Below are 22,484 nucleotides of genomic sequence, written 5' to 3'. Positions count from 1 at the left end.
GACTCCATGTTTCTTCTTTATATTCTTGTCCCTGAAGCAAACACTCGACATTGTAGAAATTGAGTCACCTTTAGAAGAATAGTCAGATTTTGGCTGTCCTTGCATTTTATATTAAAAGAATCCCTTCTGGTGACAAGTTGGATAAAGCTTGGGACCACTGGGTAGGGAGATAGTTGAGAAATGGGGACATTACTGTGACCAGTACATGTCCCCTGAGGAAGATTTGAGTGGCACAAAAGGGCCACTAGCCCCCAAATATCCACAACTTGATTTTTTTTTTAAAGAAAGATGGAGTGTAAGAAGGCTTTTCCATTTGTAGATTGCTCATGATACTGTAGACATCATCTTAGCCAGAGTTGCCTAATGAAAATGGAGCTTTGGGGATTAATGGAGAAGCTAGCTATCTGTACTGATATCTTGCTAAATTTTAAAATGCTCTTTTTTTTTTTTTTTTTTTTTTTAAATTTATTTTATTTTATTTATTCATTTTAGAGAGGAGAGAGGGGGAGAGAGAGAGAGGGAGAGAGAGAGAGGAGAGAGAGGTAGGGGGGAGGAGCTGGAAGCGTCAACTCCCATATGTGCCTTGACCAGGCAAGCCCAGGGTTTCAAACCGGCGACCTCAGTATTTCCAGGTCGACGCTTTATCCACTGTGCCACCACAGGTCAGGCCAAAATGCTCTTTTATTTCTCGTTTCCTCCTATAATGTTTCACTTTTCTACTGAATATGTGATGAATTTTTAGTAAAAAATAATGAGAATTGAGACTTGTCACAGGTTGGGTTCCCCAGAGAGCAGACTCTGAGATAGACACAGGATGTGTATTAGGATGTGCTCTTAAGGTCAAGCCCCGTGGAAGGGAGCGGTGGGAACATGTGAAGAGGGAGAAGTCCATCTGCCATACTGGCCCAACCACAGTGTCAGGGGTGATCTGGAGCTCTGTCCTGATTTCGGCCAAGATGGCCTGGCATTTCTAACCTCACATCCATAAGTCATCGGATGCAGGCCGCCTGGGCCAGGTGGTTCTCTGCAGCTGAGGCATCTCTGTAAGTGGCCAATGGCTGGAGGCTGCCTGCTGATACCACTCCTGGCTGCTGGAGCTACAAGGCCATCACTGAAGGGGCTCGGGTGGTGTGCCAAGGTGTCTCTTTCAACACTCAAAATAAAAATGGAACAGAACTAGGAATTTATCGTGTAAAATCAAAAAGCACACCTATTTAAACTGCTGTTTCCTTTTGTGCCAACTCCTTCAGCAGGAGGAGCAATAGACTGCAATCTGTGGGCCAGCAGTTTCCCACAATTGTGGCTGAGCACAAAATCTGGGCTGAGACCAAGACCTTTCTATTTCCACCATGGCAACCTCCAGCAGACACACCATGGCAATCAGGGAAAGAAAAGCCTGCCTAGCTTCAACACTTGTCTTTAAGGTATGAAATAAATTCAATTATTTATTGATCCTGACTATAAAAGCAATTCTAAAGAATATGCAAAGTTCAAAAATGGTATAACAGCAGGAAAAATATTCACCCATAAGCCCACCCACTAGAACTAATCAGAGAATCATTGTTAACATTTTTGTGTATTTTTCTTAATCTTCTCTGATATATATATTCCCCCCCATAGTGGAGTTCATGCTGGACTAATGGAAGTCATAATTAAGAACATGAACTCTGAAGGCAGAAATATCTGGTTTGAATTCTGCCTCTGCCACATATTCATAATGAGACATTCATTCAAAAAATAATGATTCTGTAGCACTGGGAATATGAAGGTGGAAAAGATAGTCTTTCCTTCCTGAGCTCACATGTTAATGGAAACTTACTCTTTCTTCAAGTCCCCACTTTCTCACCTGTAAAGAAGAGATAATAATACCTACCCTTCAAGGGTTCCATGAGCATTCTTATCTTGTTAAATTAAATAATGTATATTAAATGCCCGCATGGAGTAGTTGCTCAAAAAATGGCAACATGTAAGTTTTGCCTTTTTTCTCTGAATATTATGTCATAGTTCCCCATGTCATAAAAATCCCCTCTGTTGGGGGCATGGTGGGGTTCTTGCAACACCAGTGGGGATACAGGTGTTTGACTTTTCTCAAGGAGAACAGCCTTTCAAACTCCAGCAAAGCCAGCAGCATAGCCCGTGGGAGTTCAAGGGAGCCCCGTTTGCCCATTTGCTTTCCAGCTGGAGGGGTGACAGGGCTTTCTAAGTCAGTGATCTTTGGATAAACTCATCTTCCCCCTTTTACTTCTTCAGCTCTCCCACCTTAAAAAAATTTATTAATTTAAGAGAGAGAGAGAGAGAGAAATATTAACTTCTTGTTCCACTCATCCATGCATTCATTGGTTGATTCCTATATGTGCTCACACCGGGGATTGAACCAGCAACCTTGGTGCATTGGGCTAACACTCCAACCAACTGGGCTACCGACCAGGGCCCTGCCACCTCTTTTGTAGGAAACTTATTCCACTGAGTTCTTTCTGTTTGGTATATCTAGAGTGGGTTTTGTTTTCCTGCTGGGACCCGATGGAGCTCACTGTTGTGTTCCATCTTGGTTCCCCATTTTAAATGCAACATCTAAGAAATCGACAAAGGTCAATTGGATAATTGTGAAAAGAACTGAAGACTTGAAAAATGGGGCAGATAAGCAGTTGTAAAAGTGAACAGGCAAAAGGCTGATGGTCATCAATAAAGGATTTAAAAATCTGAAAAGTTGTTCTAAGACTTTGACCATTTATTTATCATCTCCATTAAGAAAAGAACCAGAGGAAATTTTCACAAAGCCAGGAAATTAGACTCTTTTGGAGAAAAAAACTTACTAATCATAAAGATGGGGGCAACTATGTCCTAGTCTGTGGTTCTCATTTTGTGCCCCAGGGGACACTTGGCAATGGCTGCCTTGTATGTTCCAGTTGGTACAACTTGGGAGGGGATGCTACTAGCATGTAGTGGGTAGAGGCTGGGGATGCTGCTAAACATCTTATCATGCACAGGACAATACCTACAACAAGGGATGATTCAGCCCAAAAGGTCACTAGTGCTGAGGTTGAAAAACCCTGGTATAAATAAAGTAGAATTTCTAGGCACTGCGAAGTATTATTACCAACTCTACAAAATGCCTCTCCTGCTTGTCTTGCTGACTTTTTAAAAATAACAATTTTATTGAAACATGCAGTAATTCATATATCATAATGTTTGCCCTTTTAAATCTTACAATGTAGCGGTTTTTAGCTTATTCACTAAGCTGTGCCTTGAACACCACTAATTCCAGAACCTTTTCATTGCCCCCAGCCGGAATACCATACTCATTAGTAGTCACCCTCCATTCCCCTTCCCCAAAGTCCTACAGTGCTATCTGGTCTTGGAAAGCAACAAGCACTCGTAAATTACTTTACAATGTATTTTATAACAGCATTTTCTTTTTTTTTCTTTCTTTTTTGCAAGAGAAACAGAGACAAGGGTGGGGGGACAAACAGGAAGGGAGAGAGATGAGAAGCATCAACTAGTAGTTGCGACACTTTAGTTGTTCATTGATTGCTTTCTTATACGTGCCTTGAGGAGGGGGGTTGGTTCCAGCTGAGCCAGTGACCCCTTGCTCAAGCCAGCAACCTTGAGCTTCAAAGCCAGTGACCATGGAGTCACATCTGTGATCCCACACTCAAGCTGGTGACCTCGCGCTCAAGGTGGCCACCTCGGGATTTTTGAACCTGAGTCCTCTGCATTTCAGGTCGATGCTCTATCCATTGTGCCAACACCTGGTCAGGTGGCATTTCTTTTTCTTGAAGGACACAATGATTATTTCCTTGCTTTGCTTTGCTTGATTTGTAACATGACTGAAGACTTTTCAAAAGTTTTAGGTCAGCTAAGAAGACATTGCCCGAGGAGTAAAGTCTGTCGCAGGGGTTTGGGCTTGAGATTTTGCATTTCTCACAAGCTTTCAGGTGATGCCACTGTTGCTGGTCTAAGGACCACATTTGAGTAGGGAGGGGATTGACAAGAGTAGCAAACGTGCCTGGATGGGGGACTTTTACAGTGTAACCTGCTGTATATTCTCTTGCACCCACTAAATTTTTTTTATTAAGCTATAATTCACAACCTATATAATTCATGAACTTAAATAACATATTCCAATGGTTTTTAGTATATTAACAGAGTTGTGCAACTATCACCACCATCAATAATTTTTGTTTTTATTGTTGTTTTTTAAAAACAATATAGAAATAGCATTCAGACTCCCACCCCTTTAAAGTGCTCTTCTCTCTGTCTCTCTGTCTCTCTCTCTCTCTGGCTCTCTCTCTCACACACACACACAATTTGCTTTTTCTTTAACATAGCAATATATCATGGATTTCTTTCCTAACCAGTACATAAAGATTTCCTTCCTTTTAAAAATTTCTTAATTTAGAAATTAAATTTAATGAGGTGGCATTGATAGGAACACAGAAGTTTCAAGTATATATCTCCATAGCATGTGAACTATTCGTTTTGTTGTGTGCCTATCACCCAAAGTCTCCCATCCAAGTACTAACCAGGCCTGACCCTGCTTAGCTTCGAGATCAGATGCGATCAGGAGCGTTCAGGGTGGTATGGCCGTAGACCATCACCCAAAGTCAAAACACTTTATGTCACCATATATTTGGTCCCCAACCCTTTTATATATTCTTACCTCTATCTGGTTCGCAGAAGAGAATAACATATAGGTAGGCATATCCCCAAATATAAGAAATAAAACAAGAAAATATATATGACAAATATATATATGGCCTGGTGTAGTTTTAAGTCAATTTTTGGAAGGTTCTATGGTGCAAGTAATAAGTGAATTCAGTGGAGAATGTTACTTATGTGTAGAATAATAAGTATCTCTATTTTGGAATTATCATGGCAATGTAAGTTAATGATTTATGTTGTGTGTGTGTATGTGTGTGCATATGTGTATTTGTAGCTGGTCCTAATTAATGTTGGAATACTGAGGCTGGCTAGCTATAATTTGGTTGTGACTTAGTGTGAAATCCTGAATTTGAAATCATAAAGCAACACATATATTTCTATCAAAGTAGCATTTTCCCTGACATTTTAATCAGAAATTTCAAAATACAAAATGTTTAAAGAATTACGCAGTGGACATCTACACATACCCACCACCCAGATTCTACAATTAACATTTACTCTATTTTCTTCAGCACATATCTACTCATCCATCCATCCGTCTCTCTACTCATCCATCAATCTATCTTGTTTTTTAATACACTTCAAAGTAACTTGCAGTCACCAGTACACTGGTGAGTTCTGTTTAAAAATGTGGACACTTTCTTTTTCTTATTTTAGTCTACCTTGTAAAAATCATATTTGACAAAGATGTAAAATCAGGTAGACTTGATCTTTTGTCATCATATTAAAAATGAAATCTGTGAGAATTTGGTAGCAAAGTTGCTGGAGAAGCAAACTGTACAGAGTGTGCTCTGTGATACACATTATTTAATGTGCTTCAGATCAAATCTTTGTCTTCAGTTGAGAATGTAATAAAAACTTATACATTTTAAACTGAATAGCTGTGTCCCTTGACAGTAAAAAGGCTGACAAATGAATAAAATAAGCATTGTACCTTTTCATTTCCTTAAGTATGTTGGAAGCCATATTGGATTTTTTTAATCTGTAAAACTAGTCAAGAATTTCTTTTAGAGAAATGGCTCAAGGCAATTATACAGGTAGATCAGGTTCATGCACAGCTCCCATGCCCTTCTATTCCAACCTACCCCTCCAAATGGTAGAGCCTCAATTTACCTAGTCACTTTGTGTTGATCTTTCTTTTCTTCTTCTTTAAAAAATTATATATATTCTTCAGGTACTAGGCTGAATCCTTAATTTTCCTTTCTTTGGTATCAACACAGCACAAAATAATGTGAAGACTCATTAATCAGTTCATTGATTCATTCATTCTTTCAACAAATGCTTAGTGAGTGTCACGTCCTGTGCTAGGTATTGGGAAAACAAAAATGAAGAAGACACAATCTGTATTTCCAATGCAAAGCAATGAATATGGTACATTGATCAATATATAGATGACAAAACTGGGTAACTGAGACCTGTTAGATTTTTCTCACTTTTCCAATGGCAGTAACTGTTGTTTTTACCCATTCTCTGCTTTATGTTGTGCAGAAACCCAATAGGAGCAAACACAGAAAACCAATGTTATACTAATGACTCATTATTATATCAGAACATTTTTAAAAAGCAAGAATTGTTTTACGGTTTTGAGAAGAAGCAAGATCAATATGTTTTCCATTACGTGTGTTTTTATATAACTAGCAGAGAATTCCAAGGTGTCTTATAAATAGTATGTGAAATTGCATTGAATCAGGTCTGAATTAAACCTAGAAAATGAAAGCTATAGCCGTTTTATTACTTTTTAGTACTTAGACTCTATGAACTCACTTGTTTCCTTTAGAAAGTAAATGCTGTGTGTGTTTTTAATTTTTCCATATTTAATTAAAATCTTGAGAGAAGATTTTATATGCTGTATCTCAGTCTATCTGCGTATTTTCAAGGCAAGGACATCATTTGGGGTCATTTAAAATTTTCAGAACCCTTTGAGAGAAGGCTATTAGTAAAGTGCTTCTTAAGTCACCTCATACTAGAGCTAGACAAGTAAGCAAAGGACAAAAATGAAATGGATGATAGCGCTGCTTCCCTCTTATAGCTTCCTGCACATCATTAGCATTGATTCTCATAAGAAGACAGTAACTGATGGCTTTGAAAGGCAGAGAAAAGTCTTCCTTGCAGACCTGTTGTGGGAATAAATGAGGCAGTGTAAGGAAGTTTCTGGCACATAGCACTATTGTCTAAATGGTTTCTATTGTTGGAAAGTTAGCTTAGCTGTTAAGGATTAGGTTTCTGGAGTTTGTCGCCCAGGTCATCTGCATCCTGGATGCACTGCTTCCTGCCTGGGTAACCTTGGGTAAATAACTACAACCTTGTCTGTAAAATGAGGATACAATCAACTTGCATTAATTATCCATTGCTGCATAACAAATTATCCCCCAACTTAGTGGTGTAAAACAATAAACTTTTATCTCATAGTTTCTGAGGGTCTGAAATCCAGGAGTGGCTTAGCTGGGTGGCCCTGGCTCAGGAGCTCTCGTGAGGTTGCACTCAGGATGTCAGCCAGGGCAGTGGTCACCTGAAGGCTTGACTGGGGCTGAAGAATCTGCTTCCAGAATGGTGCTCTCACTCCACTTGGCTGTGGGCAGTTCCTTGCTTGCTGTTGACAGGATTCTTCAGTTCCTCATGCCCTGACACTTCAGTTCCTCAAGCCCTGATCTCTCCAGAGCAGAGGGCAGGAAACTTTTTGGCTGAGAAGTCATGAACACCACATATTTTAAAATGTAATTCCATGAGAGCCATACAACGACCCGTGTATGTTACACATTATCCAATAAAAATTTGGTGTTGTTCCGGAGGACAGCTGTGATTGGCTTCAGCCACCCACAACCATGAACATGAGTGGTAGGAAATTAATGGATGAGAATGTTTTATATTTTTAACGTTATTAATTTTTTTATTAAAGACTTGTCTGCAAGCCAGATGCAGCCATCAAAAGAGCCACCTCTGGCTCGCGAGCCACAGGTTCCCAAGCCCTGCTCCAGAGGGTATCTTGAGAATATCCTCACAACATGTCACTGGCTTCCCCCACAGTGTGCGATTCAAGAGAGAGAGAGAGCAAGGAGGAAGCTGCAACACTTTTTATGACCTAGTCTGGTCATGACCACCTGTAGCCCACACTTAAAGGGAGAGGTTTTAGCTCTACCTTTTGTGTGTGTGTGTGTGTGTGTATGTGTGTGTGTGTGTGTGTGTATGACAGGGACAGAAAGAGTCAGAGAGAGGGACAGATAGGGACAGACAGGCAGGAAGGGAGAGAGATGAGAAGCATCAATTCTTCGTTGCTGCACCTTAGTTGTTCATCGATTGCTTCCTCATATGTGCCTTGCCTGGGGGCTACAGCAGACCAAGTGACCCCTTGCTCGAGCCAGCAACTCTGGGCTTAAGCTGGTGAGCCTTGCTCAAACCAGATGAGCCCGTACTTAAACTGGTGACCTCGGTGTCTCGAACCTGGATCCTCCGTGTCCCAGTCCGACTCTCTGTCCACTGCGCCACTGCCTGGTCAGGCTAGCTCTACCTTTTGAAGGGAGGAGTAGGGGGGGAAATTTGTGGGGATATCTTAAAACCACTCCATGACTTCCTGGAGGTATTGCAAGGATTAAATGAGATAATCAATGCAAAACAATGCCTGGCACACAGTAAGCACTCCACAAATGTTGATTAATATTATTTCTTTTTTCTTCTAATTTTATGTACTGATTTTTAGAGAGAAGAGAGAGAAAGAAAGGGGGGAAAACAGGAAGCATCAACTTAGAGTAGTTGCTTTCTGTACGTGCCTTGACCACACAACCCCAGGGTTTCAAACCAGTGACCTAAGTGTTACAGGTCGATGCTTTATCCACTGCACCACACAGATCAGGCAATTAATATTATCTCTAAAGAAAGATGAAAAGACTGCTGTTTACTTAGCAAAAATCGTTTCATCCAGATTAAGACATTAACATATGGAAAACGAATTTTGCTTTATTGGTATTTTAAAATCACGTAGAATTGTGAAAGTTCAGTTGAAACAGGTACCTGAAACAACGAGTATTTTTGACACATTTTCTGGCTTTGAGCATCTTTCATAATTCTTCGTGCAGGGTGTTGGGGAGGAAGGGGAACTGGATGTTAGTACTGCCTTTATACCTAAAACCATTAGATCGGGGTGTACAGAACTTATAGGCCAGATACAAAGATGCTAGAATTACTCTCCATTATGTGCCCAGTTCTCACTGTTATTTTCCTATTTTTATCTATAAAATTAGCTGGTTTGCTTCTTACAAAGACAAAGGCAGTACCTCTCCATTATCTTATTAGATACTTCTCTTGAAATAAAAAGTCCTTCTAGATCAGTAACGGCATGCCTTATCACCACCACATTCCAGCTCCCTGGATACCACTGATCTCAGATGATCTGGACATACACCAAGGTAGCTCAGGGAGTCCACCTCAGTGGATGGAAAATGGTCAACTCGTGTGCCTGAGTCACAAGCTGGCAGTGACAATGGTGGGAAGGGTAATGGCAGGAGGGAATGGGATTTAAATCAAATATAACAATTGAGTTTTAACTGGATTGATTTTTAATAGCTGAAAAAGATTTAAGAGTTGTTAAAACTGTCCAAGATGTGAAGGGACATGAAAGGCAACTTTGCCATAAAAACATGGTTCAAAGTAGTGACTGAAGAAAAATAAACTGCTTCAGTTTATAGCCTATGGGATTGAGCCTCTCAGTAACAGCTAATCCTTATAAAGTCCTTACCGCTGACTAGGTACTCTGCTAAGCATTACAAAAACAGTCACTCACCTAGACCTATAAGGTGAGCACTGTTATTATTACCATTTTACAGGGGAGAAGTTGAGTGATCTCCCCAAGGACATAACTAGAGCTGGCATTTGAAGGTAGGTGATCTATAGTAGCTCTGGAATCTATGGTTTTACCCACTAAGCTATACTGCTTTACCAACCATCCACTTTCATATGGCACTCTGCTCTAATGTGGTTTTCCCTCTTGGGTCTTTTGAGGCTGACATTTTTGTTCTTTCTACACTGTTTGTGGTTAAGCTCAGTGCCTGGAGGACAGGGATAGAGGTTTTAATAGTTTAAAATGAGGTACTGGACTTATATTTCTCAAATGACATTTTCCCAAATGGTATGAACTCTAAATGAAAACATGTAAGATCTGACAGTCTGATTTAAGTTCTGAGCGGGGCCAAGGAATAACTAATGCTCACCTTTTCCTATAAACACTACAAATTTACACAATGATTTGATTCTTAAGCTTTCTCCTAGATCTTGATTGCATTTTGAGATGTATGCCCAGATGGGCATTTCATAAATTTTTTTTGACAGTGATTAGAAGGCTTATTTAGTTTTTAGACTTGTCTCATATATATCCAGGATAAAAATATCTTTTTATTTTTTCCTCTTTTCCAAGTGAGAGGAGGGGAGATAAAGAGACAGACTCTCTCATGCACCTGGTCCCAGATCTAAATGGCAACCCCATCTGGGGCCAATGCTCTGCCTATATGGGGCCATGCTGGCAACCGAGCTATTTTTAGCACCTGAGGTGGAGGGTCCATGGAGCCATCCTCAGTGCTCCGGGTCAATGCTTTTGAACCAATCACACCATGGCTGCAGGAGCGGAAGAAAGGGGGTGGGAGAGAAGGGGAAGAGGGGTGGAGAAGCAAGTGGTCATTTCTCCTGTGTGCTCTGACCAGGCATTGAACCCGGGATATCCACACGCTGGACCAATGCTCTACCACTGAGCCAACTGGCCAAGGCCAGAAATATCTTATATTTTGATGATCACCTGTTTATTTATTACTGAGACCCCTAATGAGTAGAACACATGGGCTCTGACATCTATAGCGGGATGCTTCTGAGGCATCTAACTCTGACTCTAAGTGTTTTAATCCCAAGAAAAAAGCAGAATTTGTTTAACTAAGCAATTCATGGTGTCATCAAGAATCCAGCTTTTTTTTTTTTAATCTTTCTATTTTTCAACTCTGCCTTCCTTAATGCATAGGCTTTCATTTAAGGCTAGTTTTCCTTCCAGTCACAAAATGGCTGCCAGGGACAACTGGGGTACTTTCTTCCTTGTTCATTTAACAGGATAGACAGGGAAAACCGCTCTCTCAAACCAAAGGATATTAAATACTTTCCTTTAGTTTAATTGGGCCCCACATAGATCAACTAAGATTAATCAGCATCTACCACCCTAGAAGTGTGAACACAGTCTGGGTTCTCTTAGGAGGGGGGAGGAGCAAATAGATTGTAGAGAGGCTCTGAAACTGTTTCTTCATCTGGAAAATGGTGACCTAACAGCGAATCTTGCAGAAAATCATGAGGCTCAGCAATAATGTATGTAGGGTTGCCAGATTTAGTATATAAAAATAGAGGATGCCCAGTGAAATTTGCGTTTCAGATAAACAGCAAGTAATTTTTTTAGTATAAATATGTGCACCTCATTCTACAAACACTAGAAATTTACATATTAATTTGAGTCTTAAGCTTTTCTCCTAGATCCTGATTGTATTATGAGGTCTTGTCCCAGAGCAGGGGTCGGGAAACTTTTTGGCCGAGAGAGCCATGAACGCCACACATTTTAAAATGTAATTCTGTGAGAGCCATACAATGACCCGTGTACATTAGGTATTATCCAATAAAAATTTGGTGTTGTCCCAGAGGACAGCTATGATTGGCTCCAGTCACCTGCAACCATGAACATGAGTGGTAGGAAATGAATGGATTGTAATACATGAGAATGTTTTATATTTTTAACGTTACTATTTTTTTTTTTATTAAAGACTTGTCTGCGAGCCAGATGCAGCCATCAGAAGAGCCACATCTGGCTCGCAAGCCATAGGTTCCTGACCCCTGTCCCAGAGGGACATTTCAAATAAAAAACATTTTTTTAACAATGATCAGAAAGCATATTTAATGTACCCTTCTTTTACATGTATCCAGGATAAAAATATATACTTATACTAAAAGAATTTATTCATTGCTTATCTGAAATTCAAATTTAATGGGCCTCCTGTATTTTATCTGGTGACTCTAAATGTAAATAATATTCCTGGCACAAAGCAGGCATTCATTCAGTGGTAAATATTAGTGTTCTTTCTACACAAGAAAAGAGCTCAGTTGAATGGCAGCATGGTACTTCTTAACTCTTACAAATCTTCTAGAAAAGATAATTTTGATGAAAATTGCAATTAACTGACCTGGATGTGACTCCAAGAAGCCCTTCACCCGTACTAAAAACCAAATCAAAGCAAATATCCCTAAGTGGAAGGTTATATGTGTATATCTGGCACATTATAAAGCATTTAATATCACCACTTAACACTAAATTGAACTTTCACTAATAGATATTCAATTATTGTTTTTTCCTTACCATGTTCTGACTCTATACAGATAAACCATTCTACATTTAACATATAGGGATGAAAATGGAATGACTGCCCCAGTAATTCTGGCTCCATATGGGTGATGCTTGAGGTCATAGTACGGTTACTTTGCATCTGGAGGAGGCAGGAGACTTTGCAAAGCTCTGCTGTTGCCTCTGACTCCATTTTCCTTCACTGCTAATTCACTGTTCCTACCTGTAAAATTTTCTAACATGCTTCCTGCAAAGCTGAAGAGAAAGCAGGTACCTTTATTTCCTCATCAAATATTCACCATGTTATGATAAAGATAACTCTTGGCTTGGCGCAGAGTGGCCAAACCCAGCATATTGTTACCAGATTCATGACAGGAATAGAGTAAGTGAATTTCATTCCATATATCTATTGCCCGTTGCAGTATAGTACTGTATATTTCTAATTTGGAGGCTGCTATGACCTTACACACTGCTTATTTTCTGTGCTTTTCTGAAAAGACAGAGAGAGAAATCCTGTTTTTCCTCTTCACTTTTTAAAGTGAAAATTATTATGCAGCTTTACATAGTTTTTTGCTTGCGATATCTTTTAAAAATTATTATTATTAATTTTCAAAAAGTGGCATTGGAAATGTATCTCCTTCCATTTCATCACCTCTGCATCCTCATTGGAAACCTGATTCATGGTAGCTATTAAGATCTTTACATTTGTACTGGTTGCTCGATGACTTCATTGCTTTCATGCCATTTGGGGAATCTTGCATGGTGGAGCATTGGACCTAAGCGGAGCTGTGGGTTGCTGCTGCTGTTGCTGCAACAGCCGTTTGCATGCATCCAGCTGTTGTGTAAGGAATTCTCGGATACTCGTTCTTTGCTCCTAATTCACCAGGGATCACAGGCTGATGGATGAGTGTACGAGTGAATGTGTGTGTGTGTGTGTGTGTGTGTGTGTGTGTGTACACGCGTAGCTGCAACAGTTGGACAGCAGCAGCAATGGACTTCGAAATTATTTTTACCAACGACAGGGATAAAGCGTCTTTTATCCTTTATTCCTAAGCAGTGTCTCAGTTCCCGCTCCAAATGTGCTGTCCCTGCTCTTCCCGGACGCCCTGTGCCCCCGCACGTGTCCCTCCGGAGCGAGGCCAGGATAGCAGCGCTGCAGGCAGGATTCCCCTTTTTATTCCGCAGTGACAGGCGGATTCCCGGGTCTGCTCCGCCCCACTCCCCTGCAGCCGCCCCTTTCCCAGTCACCATTTTTCCCCCCAACCGCGTCCCTCCCTCCCCACCGACAGCTCGCCGCTCGGGCCCCGCCCCTCGAAGCCACCCAGCCCAAGTTGCTGGGGCCGGGCGGGGCAACCAAACTGGCGCGCGTGCGCGCACAACAGAGCTTATACAAGGAGCCAGACCTCCTTGGCTCCGAGGACCCGAGCACGAGCGGAGCGGGCGGGGCGCGCGAGCCCGAGCCCGGGCACGAGCGCTCTGTCTGCATTGGCTCCTACTAGAAGTAGGCGAGGGCTGAGGCGGGACCTGGCGGGGCTTGAGAAGCTTTCCCATTGGCTCGAGTGGACGGCCGGGGCGGGGTGGTTAGCGAATTAGGCTGCGCGTTGGCTTCGGGGGAGAGGGCGGGGCCGGAGGTTTCGATTAGTTGGCGCTGCCGCTGGGGAAGGTAAAGAGGAGATGGCGGCCTCGGGAGCGGTGCGGTCGTCGGTCGGTCTCCAGCTGGAGGTGGGGGGCTCGCTGGGTGAGTAGTCCCGCCGCCACCCGCTCGCCAAGCCCTCTTGTCCGCGCATCGGACCCTCGCCCACCCAGCCTCTCCCTGGCGAGGGCACCCGCCCGGTCCTCTTGGACAGATGTGGGAAGGGGCGGCGGCGCGGGTACCCCCGGAACAGGGCGACGCGGCGGGGACGCCCCAGCCTGGAGTGGCCCCTTCTCCGTGCCCATCGCACCCCTGGAAGGGCTTCCCCGCCGAGGGGCTGGGGCTGGGCTGCAGCTTGGAGTGTGGGGAGACAACCGAGTGTGAGGAGGGTCGGCGGGTCGCGGGTCGAGGCCGCCCCCCAGGGCTCCCTCAGCGGCGGGTCTGCAGCGTCCCCGCTGCCCCCGCGGCACTAGCTCCCTGGGCTTTGCGGCGAGGGAAGCCCCTTCCCGCGGGCTGCGAGGAGGAGCCTGCGCTCCGGAGACCCCCGCACGAGTTCCGAGGGAGCCCGGGACCCGCCGGGGCAGCAAGCCGCGGCTCCGGCCCTGCTGACCTTGGCTGCCCGGAAGGCTGGCGAGAGACCCACCGCTTGCCCCGCGTCTTCTCCAGCCTCTCCCGAACAAGTTTCGGGCAGTGCTATGAAGTTCACGGCCGGCGTCGTGGGGGGAGGCAGAATTGGCCATTCCCCAGTTCTTCGTACCCTTTGTACCCTCAAAGAAATGAAGTCCTAGGGTTTGGAAACATCTCCCAGAACGAACAGGTCCTACTCTCATTGACTTGTCTTGTGCCCACGTTGGGGGAAAAAATAACCTGACCATATTTCGGGGTAAAGGCAGATCTTCCTTGAGCGTTTTGTTTTTCGCTTCACTTGAGTGTTAAAGCACAGATGCCTGAAGAGGAAAACCCTGACCTTAGTATCTTAGATTAGACGGATGTTGTGATATTTAAGTAGTTGCAGAACAGTGTTCAGTTTAACACCATCTATTTTATTCGGTTGAAATGTAAGCTGATTTTACAAAGTCTCGCAGACAATAATTTCTTTTCGGTGCATCTGAATTAGGTTGGTTTCCACGTAATGGTTATGTAGTTAATGTGAAAGATTAATTTGTATTGAGAGCATTTGACTGAAACAGGAGGCATAAATACGTATAGAATAGGATTCTCGTTTTAGGTAACATCTGCTGGAACGTTTCCAGCTTGTTCTTTTCTTGCTGTAAGGTTAACAAAAAAAAGGCATCTTTACCGAAGCTATTCGGAATTGTATGTGAATGACATTTCGATGTAAATTTGTTTTTACTTCCTTTAAGGGTTTTGAAATATTTTGTTCATAAAATGTGAAAAAGCTGTGTTTACTTGTCTCTGTGTTTTGTGTTTAGTGTTGGGGGGGCAGTATAGTCTTATATTTAACAACCCAGTTAGGATTTATTTCTAATACATTTTAAAAAGATATTTGTCTTTTTGAGAACATGATCGTTGAGTACCCTTAGCAATTCTTTTAAATTCTTTATTAAAAGTACTATCTTAGGTTTGAGCATTTTTGGCGTTGACACTGGAACCGGAGTAAGGAAGCCTGCAGCAGTATTACCAGTTTGACACCACCAGTGGGTGTTTCTGTTGACAAATGCAGAGAAGAGAACATTTGGGAAGGAATTTTTTTTTTCCTGGGGGGTTGGAGGGGTGGGGTGGGGTCGGGGTGGGGAATGAGCCAGAAGAAAGAAGCTGTGGAGAAAAAAAAAAAAAGCAACCTGTACAGTGTATGCTGAGCATTTCACCAGTATAAGGAAACCTAATTGGGCTAAAGAAAAAAAATCAGTTTGGTTGTATTAAATACTAGAACTCCCAAAGGGGCATGCTCAATAAAGTTAATCATGCCAAGAGTGTTAAATAATCTACCATTTCAGAGGAGTTGGGAGGGTCTTCAGTTGGAGTGTCAAATCTCTTTGAATCATCTTGCCTTTTTAACATAATGCAGCGATTAATTTGATATATGTAACAGTTTAATATTTTAATTTTGTTCCTTGAGCATGTTTCCTAAGCCTAATTGTTTTAAAAATAAAACCTGATGTATTTAAAAAAATAATTAGAAATGAGCATTCTTTCTCCGGAGAGAATTCCTTTTTTTTTTTTTTTCCCCTGTTCAGATTTAGAATTTAGTCATGATTTTGGGGCTTGTGGTAGGGATTTTTTTACCCCTTAATGTCAGATTTTTTATTTTTACTTATGCAGGTTCCCTGGTCTAAATCTGCCATTATTTTCATTGTAGTTTTTTGGAGTTATTTAAAGCAGAGTGTGGCATCTACAGTATGCCCTGGGGTTTTATAAGAAAAGGCTCCCATTGAGGGAAACTGTGGGGCCATCTCACATAGATGAGTAATAGAAGGTTGACTGATTGCAAATCAGATGTCTTCTGTTCCAAATATGCTGCATGGAGTTAAGGCTGTCTCATTTAATGAGAAGCAAATTTTATGTGGTATTTCTACTTTGAAGTTGCAGTATTGTTACATTACAAACTGAAATACAGAGGTGGAGAAAATTTAAGTATGCTCTTAGCCCCCAGATTTGCTTCACCGCTGTGTCCAAGAATCTATGAGAGACTCTTTCAACAATAGTTGCATTGTTGGAAATGACAGTGACTTCTGTTGGAGAAATTTAACCTTTCATTATGATTTATGTTTCATTTCATCTTGTGATAGAAAAGTCAGCTATATCTGAGAATATTTTAAGGAAATGAGCAGGGAAAAGGAGCCTTCTCTACTGTCTGTTGAAAGTTGACCATTTTCCCCTTACATTTTGATAACTTTGGTTATCTGCTTTACTTCTAGATATTAGAAGGTATGCTAATATAGTGCTTTATTTTTGGCAGTTAGTGTGGAGACATGACTTTTCATGCAATAAATTGATTTCAAATAATAATAGAAGGCATTTAATAACAAATGAATTCACATGCGTAGATCTAAAATGTGGGGAAAATCCTTTAGGTAACCCTTAACTTTGGTACAAGAAACAACATTTGAAGTTAACATTAAGTTACTTTCTATAATAAGTAGAAAAGGATTTGATCATTTATATTCTAAAGTTTTATTTTTGGCAGCATCAAATTTCTTGCTAGAGGAGGAGAAAGAATCTCAAGGACTCTCGAAGGTTCTTTATCATCTGATGATGGTGTCAGTTGGATCACATATTTCAACTTATGAAAATAATGTAATTAAAAGACTACATTTAAACTTTCTGTTTGGGGGAGGCTTTTCCAATTTACTTTCAATCACAAACTCAACGTTAGAAATTTTTTTGCTGGTGATACATCACTTTAGTGTTTGGATTGCAATTTTTGATAGTTTCTACACTGGTTCCGTTACATAGAGCAGTCCATGAATGACTGCGTTACACAGGTGTGGCCTCATTTCTCATTGGAGTTTGTGCACTTCTTAATATTGAGATCTGTAGGTGGGTATGGAAGCCAAGAGTGAGGACCTAAAGAACCTTATAACATTTAGACCAGGGGTCCCCAAACTACAGGCCCACGGCCACATGCAGCCCCCTGAGGCCATTTATCCAGCCCCGCTGCAGTTCCGGAAGGGGCACCTCTTTCATTGGTGGTCAGTGAGAGGAGCACATTGACCATCTCATTAGTCAAAAGCAGGCCATAGTTCCCATTGAAATACTGGTCAGTTTGTTAATTTAAATTTACTTGTTCTTTATTTTAAATATTGTATTCCCGTTTTGTTTTTTTACTTTAAAATAAGATATGTGGCCTGACCTCTGGTGGCGCAGTGGATAAAACATTGACCTGGAAATGCTGAGGTCGCCGGTTCGAAACCCTGGGCTTGCCTGGTAAAGGCACATATGGGAGTTGATGCTTCCAGCTCCTCCCCCCTTCTCTCTTTCTGTCTCTCCTCTCTCTCTCCCTCTCATCTTTAAAAATGAATAAATAAAAAATAAAAATAATAAATAAGATATGTGAAGTGTGCATAGGGATTTGTTCATAGTTTTTTTTATAGTCCAGCCCTCCAACAGTCTGAGGGACAGTGAACTGGCCCCCTGTGTTAAAATTTGGGACCTCTGATTTAGACAATCCAGATTTGGGTATCAACAGAAAATTATTTATTAGATTAAAATGACCTACCCCATTCAGGTCTCTGAAATTGTCAAAATTTTGAATTAAGCTTTTTATGTAGTTAGAAACATTTGTGTTTGAGACAGTTCTAATAGAGTCCAGTTTGGAGTATAGTCTGTTTTTTAGGCAGTCGGCTCTATAATAATTAAGTTATAATATTCTATTTATTGAGCCTCACTAAATACCTGATACTATGGCAAATAATTTATTTGCACCAATGTGTATGTGTGCATTTGTTCTCACATCTCTTATTTCTTATTTCCTGTGTACACTTGACCAAATGGGCTCAGAGAGAGAAAATAATTTGCCCAGATAGTCATCATCAGAGGCAACACTTCCTTCCAAACCGGTCTGACTTGAACCTGTGCTCTTCAAAACCATGCTTTCTGCTTCTCTTCAGAATCTGATTTCACTCCTGGGGTGGTACTAGAGATATCAATATGCCTCCTGGAGTTTACAGGCTACATTGGCAAAGGCTGCCTAAGCTTTAGCCACATGGGAGGCTGGACTCAGATTCATCAGCACTGCTGGGTAGGACAATTGGACGAGCCGACTTCTCTCACAGGGTCATTAGTTCTGTTTCTTCATGAATGAAAGTTGTACCTAATTATTTACACCCAAAACGAGTAGCTGTTTCTAATTAACCACTGGGTATTTCATGTTTCTGCATGTTCCATTTTAACTTTTGACTGACTTTGATTAAATTTGTTACACCAATAAAGGCTATGAAGATATTTCTTGAATTCAATTTTGTGGTTTGATGCACTCTTGAAGTAAAATGGCAGGACATTACAACTTGCAGATGGTACTCTCTTCTGTAAATGTAGTGACCGAAGAGTGAAGTAAAACCTGGAGGTGAAGTTTGCAGAGATACGTTATTGTTGCTTCTGATTGCATAGAAGTTGGACTCTGACAAAATATTTCTACTTGAAAGTAGAATTTTCTACTGCTTCAACAAGCCTCTCATGATTGTGTGTGTGTGTTTAAACAAGACCCATCATTAAGTGAGCTAAACAGATATTTTTAGCCCCAAGGAACATTCAGAGGTCCGAGTCAGAGAGGAAAAGGACTTAATATCCTATTCTGTAATTGATGAGAATCACTTTAGTCACTTATTAGACTTAGAAAGGAGTGATGAATAGCATAGGACCTCAGGGCCAGAATCAAAGCAGGACAGTTATTCTACAAAGATGGGACCTGTACATACCTAGTTCTTATAGATTGCTTTATCAAGTGTGCATTTTTAATATTCACTTTAATAGCTTTATTGAACTGTACTTTACATACTGTAAAACTTACCTGTTTTAAATGTACCATTCAATGAATTTTTAGGGTAAATTTATGGAGTTGTGTAACCATCACTACAATCCAATTTAGAACACTTCCATTACCCCAAAAAGACTCGTTCTGCCAACGTGCAGTATTTTTTTTTTACCTTATTTACTTGCTTCCACCTAGATCCCTTTAACATCCGACACTAATGGATGAAATCATGTAGATCTTTAAAAATGCCTTTTAAAAATATCTTCTTATACATATTATAATTTCTTAGCAATTTTTGCACTTTCAAAAGTTTTTGTCTATACATAACACATAGTAGAATATAAAGACCAGCACTGCGAATGGTATAAATCACCTTGTCTTTGTGGTTTGGGTTAGATTTTGTTTTGGTCTTTTTTAAACCATCAAATAAAATAAAGTGTTCTTAATGATATGTTGTAAATACAGGGGGGAAAAATCAAGGTAAAAATAATATAATTATTGGGCCAGAAACAATTCCTTTAAGATTTAAGACCATGGGCAAAATAATTGGTTTTCTTGATTTTAAGCCAATAACATTATGCATTTTATTGTTTAAGCTCTAATCCCCCTTGAGAGAATCATGCCACAGAACGGGCTTCATTAAATTCAGGTATTCAAACACATTGTCTGCTTTCTGTATTACTTCAGACTGGATTGTTGTGGGATTTGGAAACAGCTTAACCTGCAAGGTACTATAGCTGCTTTTTCCTGCATGCATCATTTTGTTTTTAGTTTCCCTCAAGGGTGGGTGAGGTGGGGGGAGTAAATCCGGCTTGGGCACGAGTTGTACAGGATAGGCTGATGCCTATCAGTTCGCAGGTGCTCTCCTTTGCTAAGAGTATTATTGTGTGTGTAGATAGGCACAGCTGATAAGATAGTTTATGGACGTTAGTTTTGGGGTATGCATAATAGAGGAATGCAGTGGTCTAGTTGGAAGTCAAGTGTTTTGGAAATAGTCAACATTTCATTGCTTTCAGATGAACATTTCTGGATGGAAAGTGGTCCTTAGAAGTACCAGGCAGGTAAATCAGTAACTCCTTGTGTGGTAGTTTGCGTCTGGATTTTTAATAACAAAGAGATCGGACACAGCACCACTAGTAGTTTGCTGTAAATTCAATCATAACTGGTTTGAAAAAGATTACTTTTTTTTTAACTGTTTAACAGCTGTGGCGGTAATTTTGTAGTTACTTACTTTGTATCCTTTGTAAGAGAAAGTCCTAATATCAAATAATAATGTGAAAGTGCTTTCTGACAATGTAACTTTTTGACTTAGAGGGAAATAGTGATTTTGAAAGTAACAACTTGGTTTCTGGGAGTTAACGAAACATATGGATGAATACATTATGGTTTCTTTTTTTTCTTTAAGACTGTCTTAAATTATTTTAAGTAAGTTTTAATTTTAGATCTCCATATTATGCCTAAAGATTAGTTTCTTGGCATTGTAAGATTGAATTATAATAATCAGATTAAGCATATACACATTCATGTGAGAAAGATATGGCAGATGAAAAATGGTGAAAAGTAATAGCTGAAGATTAATTTACTGACTTGGATTTGCTCAATTACTCTGATATTAACCAAGAGTAGAAACTAGCTTCCTGATGAATAGAATCCTTCAGAGATTACAAAAGCTGGTTCAAATGGGATGTATCCTGAAATTTATCCACGAACCCCACCCTGGTTTGTCAGCCTCTTGTGGGATGTATTAACTTTAATTGCTAGTAATTATGATTAATAATATTACCTGACCTGCGGTTGTGCAGTGATAAAGTGTCGACCTGGAATGCTGAGGTCGCTGGTTCGAAGCCCCGGGCTTGCCTGGACAAGGCACATATGGGACTTGATTCTTCCTGTTCCTCCCCCTTCTCTCTCTTTTTCTTTCTAAAATGAATAAATAAAATCTAAAAAAAAATAATATTACCACTAAAATTTAAGGTTGGTATTGCAGAGGAAAAGAAAAAGTTTTAATTGTTAATAATCAAAAATAGTTGAGGGAGACAAAAGCTAATTTTGTACAAGTCGGTTTCATACTTTGCCAGTTATTTCTTTCTAAAATAACCTGTCCTAGATCCTGAGGATCTGTCCTTCATCAAACAAATCCTAATCGAGTGTCCTATGTACCAGACTGATAGAGGCTGGATGGATGATACATAACACAGGGAGTAGGCCTTGCCCTCATTGACGGTCTTCAGGTGGAGGCAGAGCAGTACAGGGCACGATGGGAGTGTATTATAGATAGGGTGGAGTGTCTGTTCTGGGAGGAGCAGTAGGAAGGCCATACTGAGGAGGTGACATTGAAGTCAGACGCAGAGGAGGAGAAGGGCTTGGTCTAGTTAAGGAAATAAGTTTTTGTGACAGAAGGTGCAGATGCCCTCAGGCAAGGTTACGTGAGATAGACGCTTTTGAAAACCAGAGCCTTTTAAAGAACGGAAGCAGTCCAGAAAGGAGAGGAGCAGGTGAGGAAGCGGAAGTAGGCAGGGCCCAGGTCTTGAAAAGGCTTTAAGGCCAGCTGCTGGGTTTTTGAACTTGTCCTAGGTCTCCTGGGAAGCTATTGAACGTTTTCAACCGATGTGACAGGAAATGAAATGCCACAGAAAACAAGAGTTTTAGCTCGATGGGAACCTTGATAATTTACCAAAAAGGTCATATCTCTGCAAGGTAAAATATTCTTTTCTAACCTCATTAAAATCAAATTTTTGCCACTGCTTCCTGAGTGATTGTCATCTGTGATACTCGCTTCATTGCTTTTATAGGAATGATCTTTAATTTTCTGAAGGCTCCTCCTTTTCTTTTATCCTTCCCCATTTTGTTAACCTTATACAGGAGTGCCATTTCTATTTATAACTGAGTTAAATTTTTTCCCCCTAATAGTTTTAGCTCTCTTCCACATTTAAACTTAAAACTCGGCTGGGTTCCCCCCACCCCAGATACATACCTTTAACCAGCTCAGGGTATTTAATACTTTAACAAAATGTTTCATTTTGCTTTATTCTCCCTCCCCCCAATGCAGTGGCTTAGGTGTAATTTTAATATTTTTCAGCATTTGTGCTGTCTCATATTAATCAGATCTCATTTTGAGCACCTACGGTGTTTTTAGAGATTTTTTAAATATTGTTTAAGATTACTAATCTTTCCTGACCAGGTGGTGGCACAGTGGATAGAACGCCGGACTGGGATGTGGAGGACCCAGGTTCGAGACCCCGAGGTCCCCAGCTTGAGCGCAGGCTCATCTGGTTTGAGCAAAGCTCACCAGCTTGGGCCCAAGGTCACTGGCTCGAGCAAGGGGTCACTCGGTCTGCTGTAGCCCCCGGTCAAGGCACATATGATAAAGCAATCAATGAACAACTAAGAAACCGGAACAAAGA

The 22,484-nt window shown here is 40.9% G+C and overlaps 1 protein-coding gene across 1 annotated transcript in view; it reads left to right on the top strand.

The window, feature by feature from the left end:
• The first annotated feature begins 9,484 nt into the window (after window positions 1–9,484).
• The window catches only part of CDKL5 (cyclin dependent kinase like 5), a 209,556-nt gene continuing 196,556 nt past the window's right edge, over window positions 9,485–22,484 (top strand). The window contains exon 1 of the mRNA XM_066249429.1: window positions 9,485–9,531. The gene's annotated coding sequence lies outside the window, so the exon portion shown is untranslated. The remainder of the gene's footprint in view (window positions 9,532–22,484) is intronic.

This window comes from Saccopteryx bilineata, chromosome X (genome assembly GCF_036850765.1).
Source record: "Saccopteryx bilineata isolate mSacBil1 chromosome X, mSacBil1_pri_phased_curated, whole genome shotgun sequence".
NCBI lineage: Eukaryota > Metazoa > Chordata > Mammalia > Chiroptera > Emballonuridae > Saccopteryx > Saccopteryx bilineata.
Note: the sequence above shows the minus strand (reverse complement) of the source record. Positions and strands in the feature narration are given on the sequence as shown.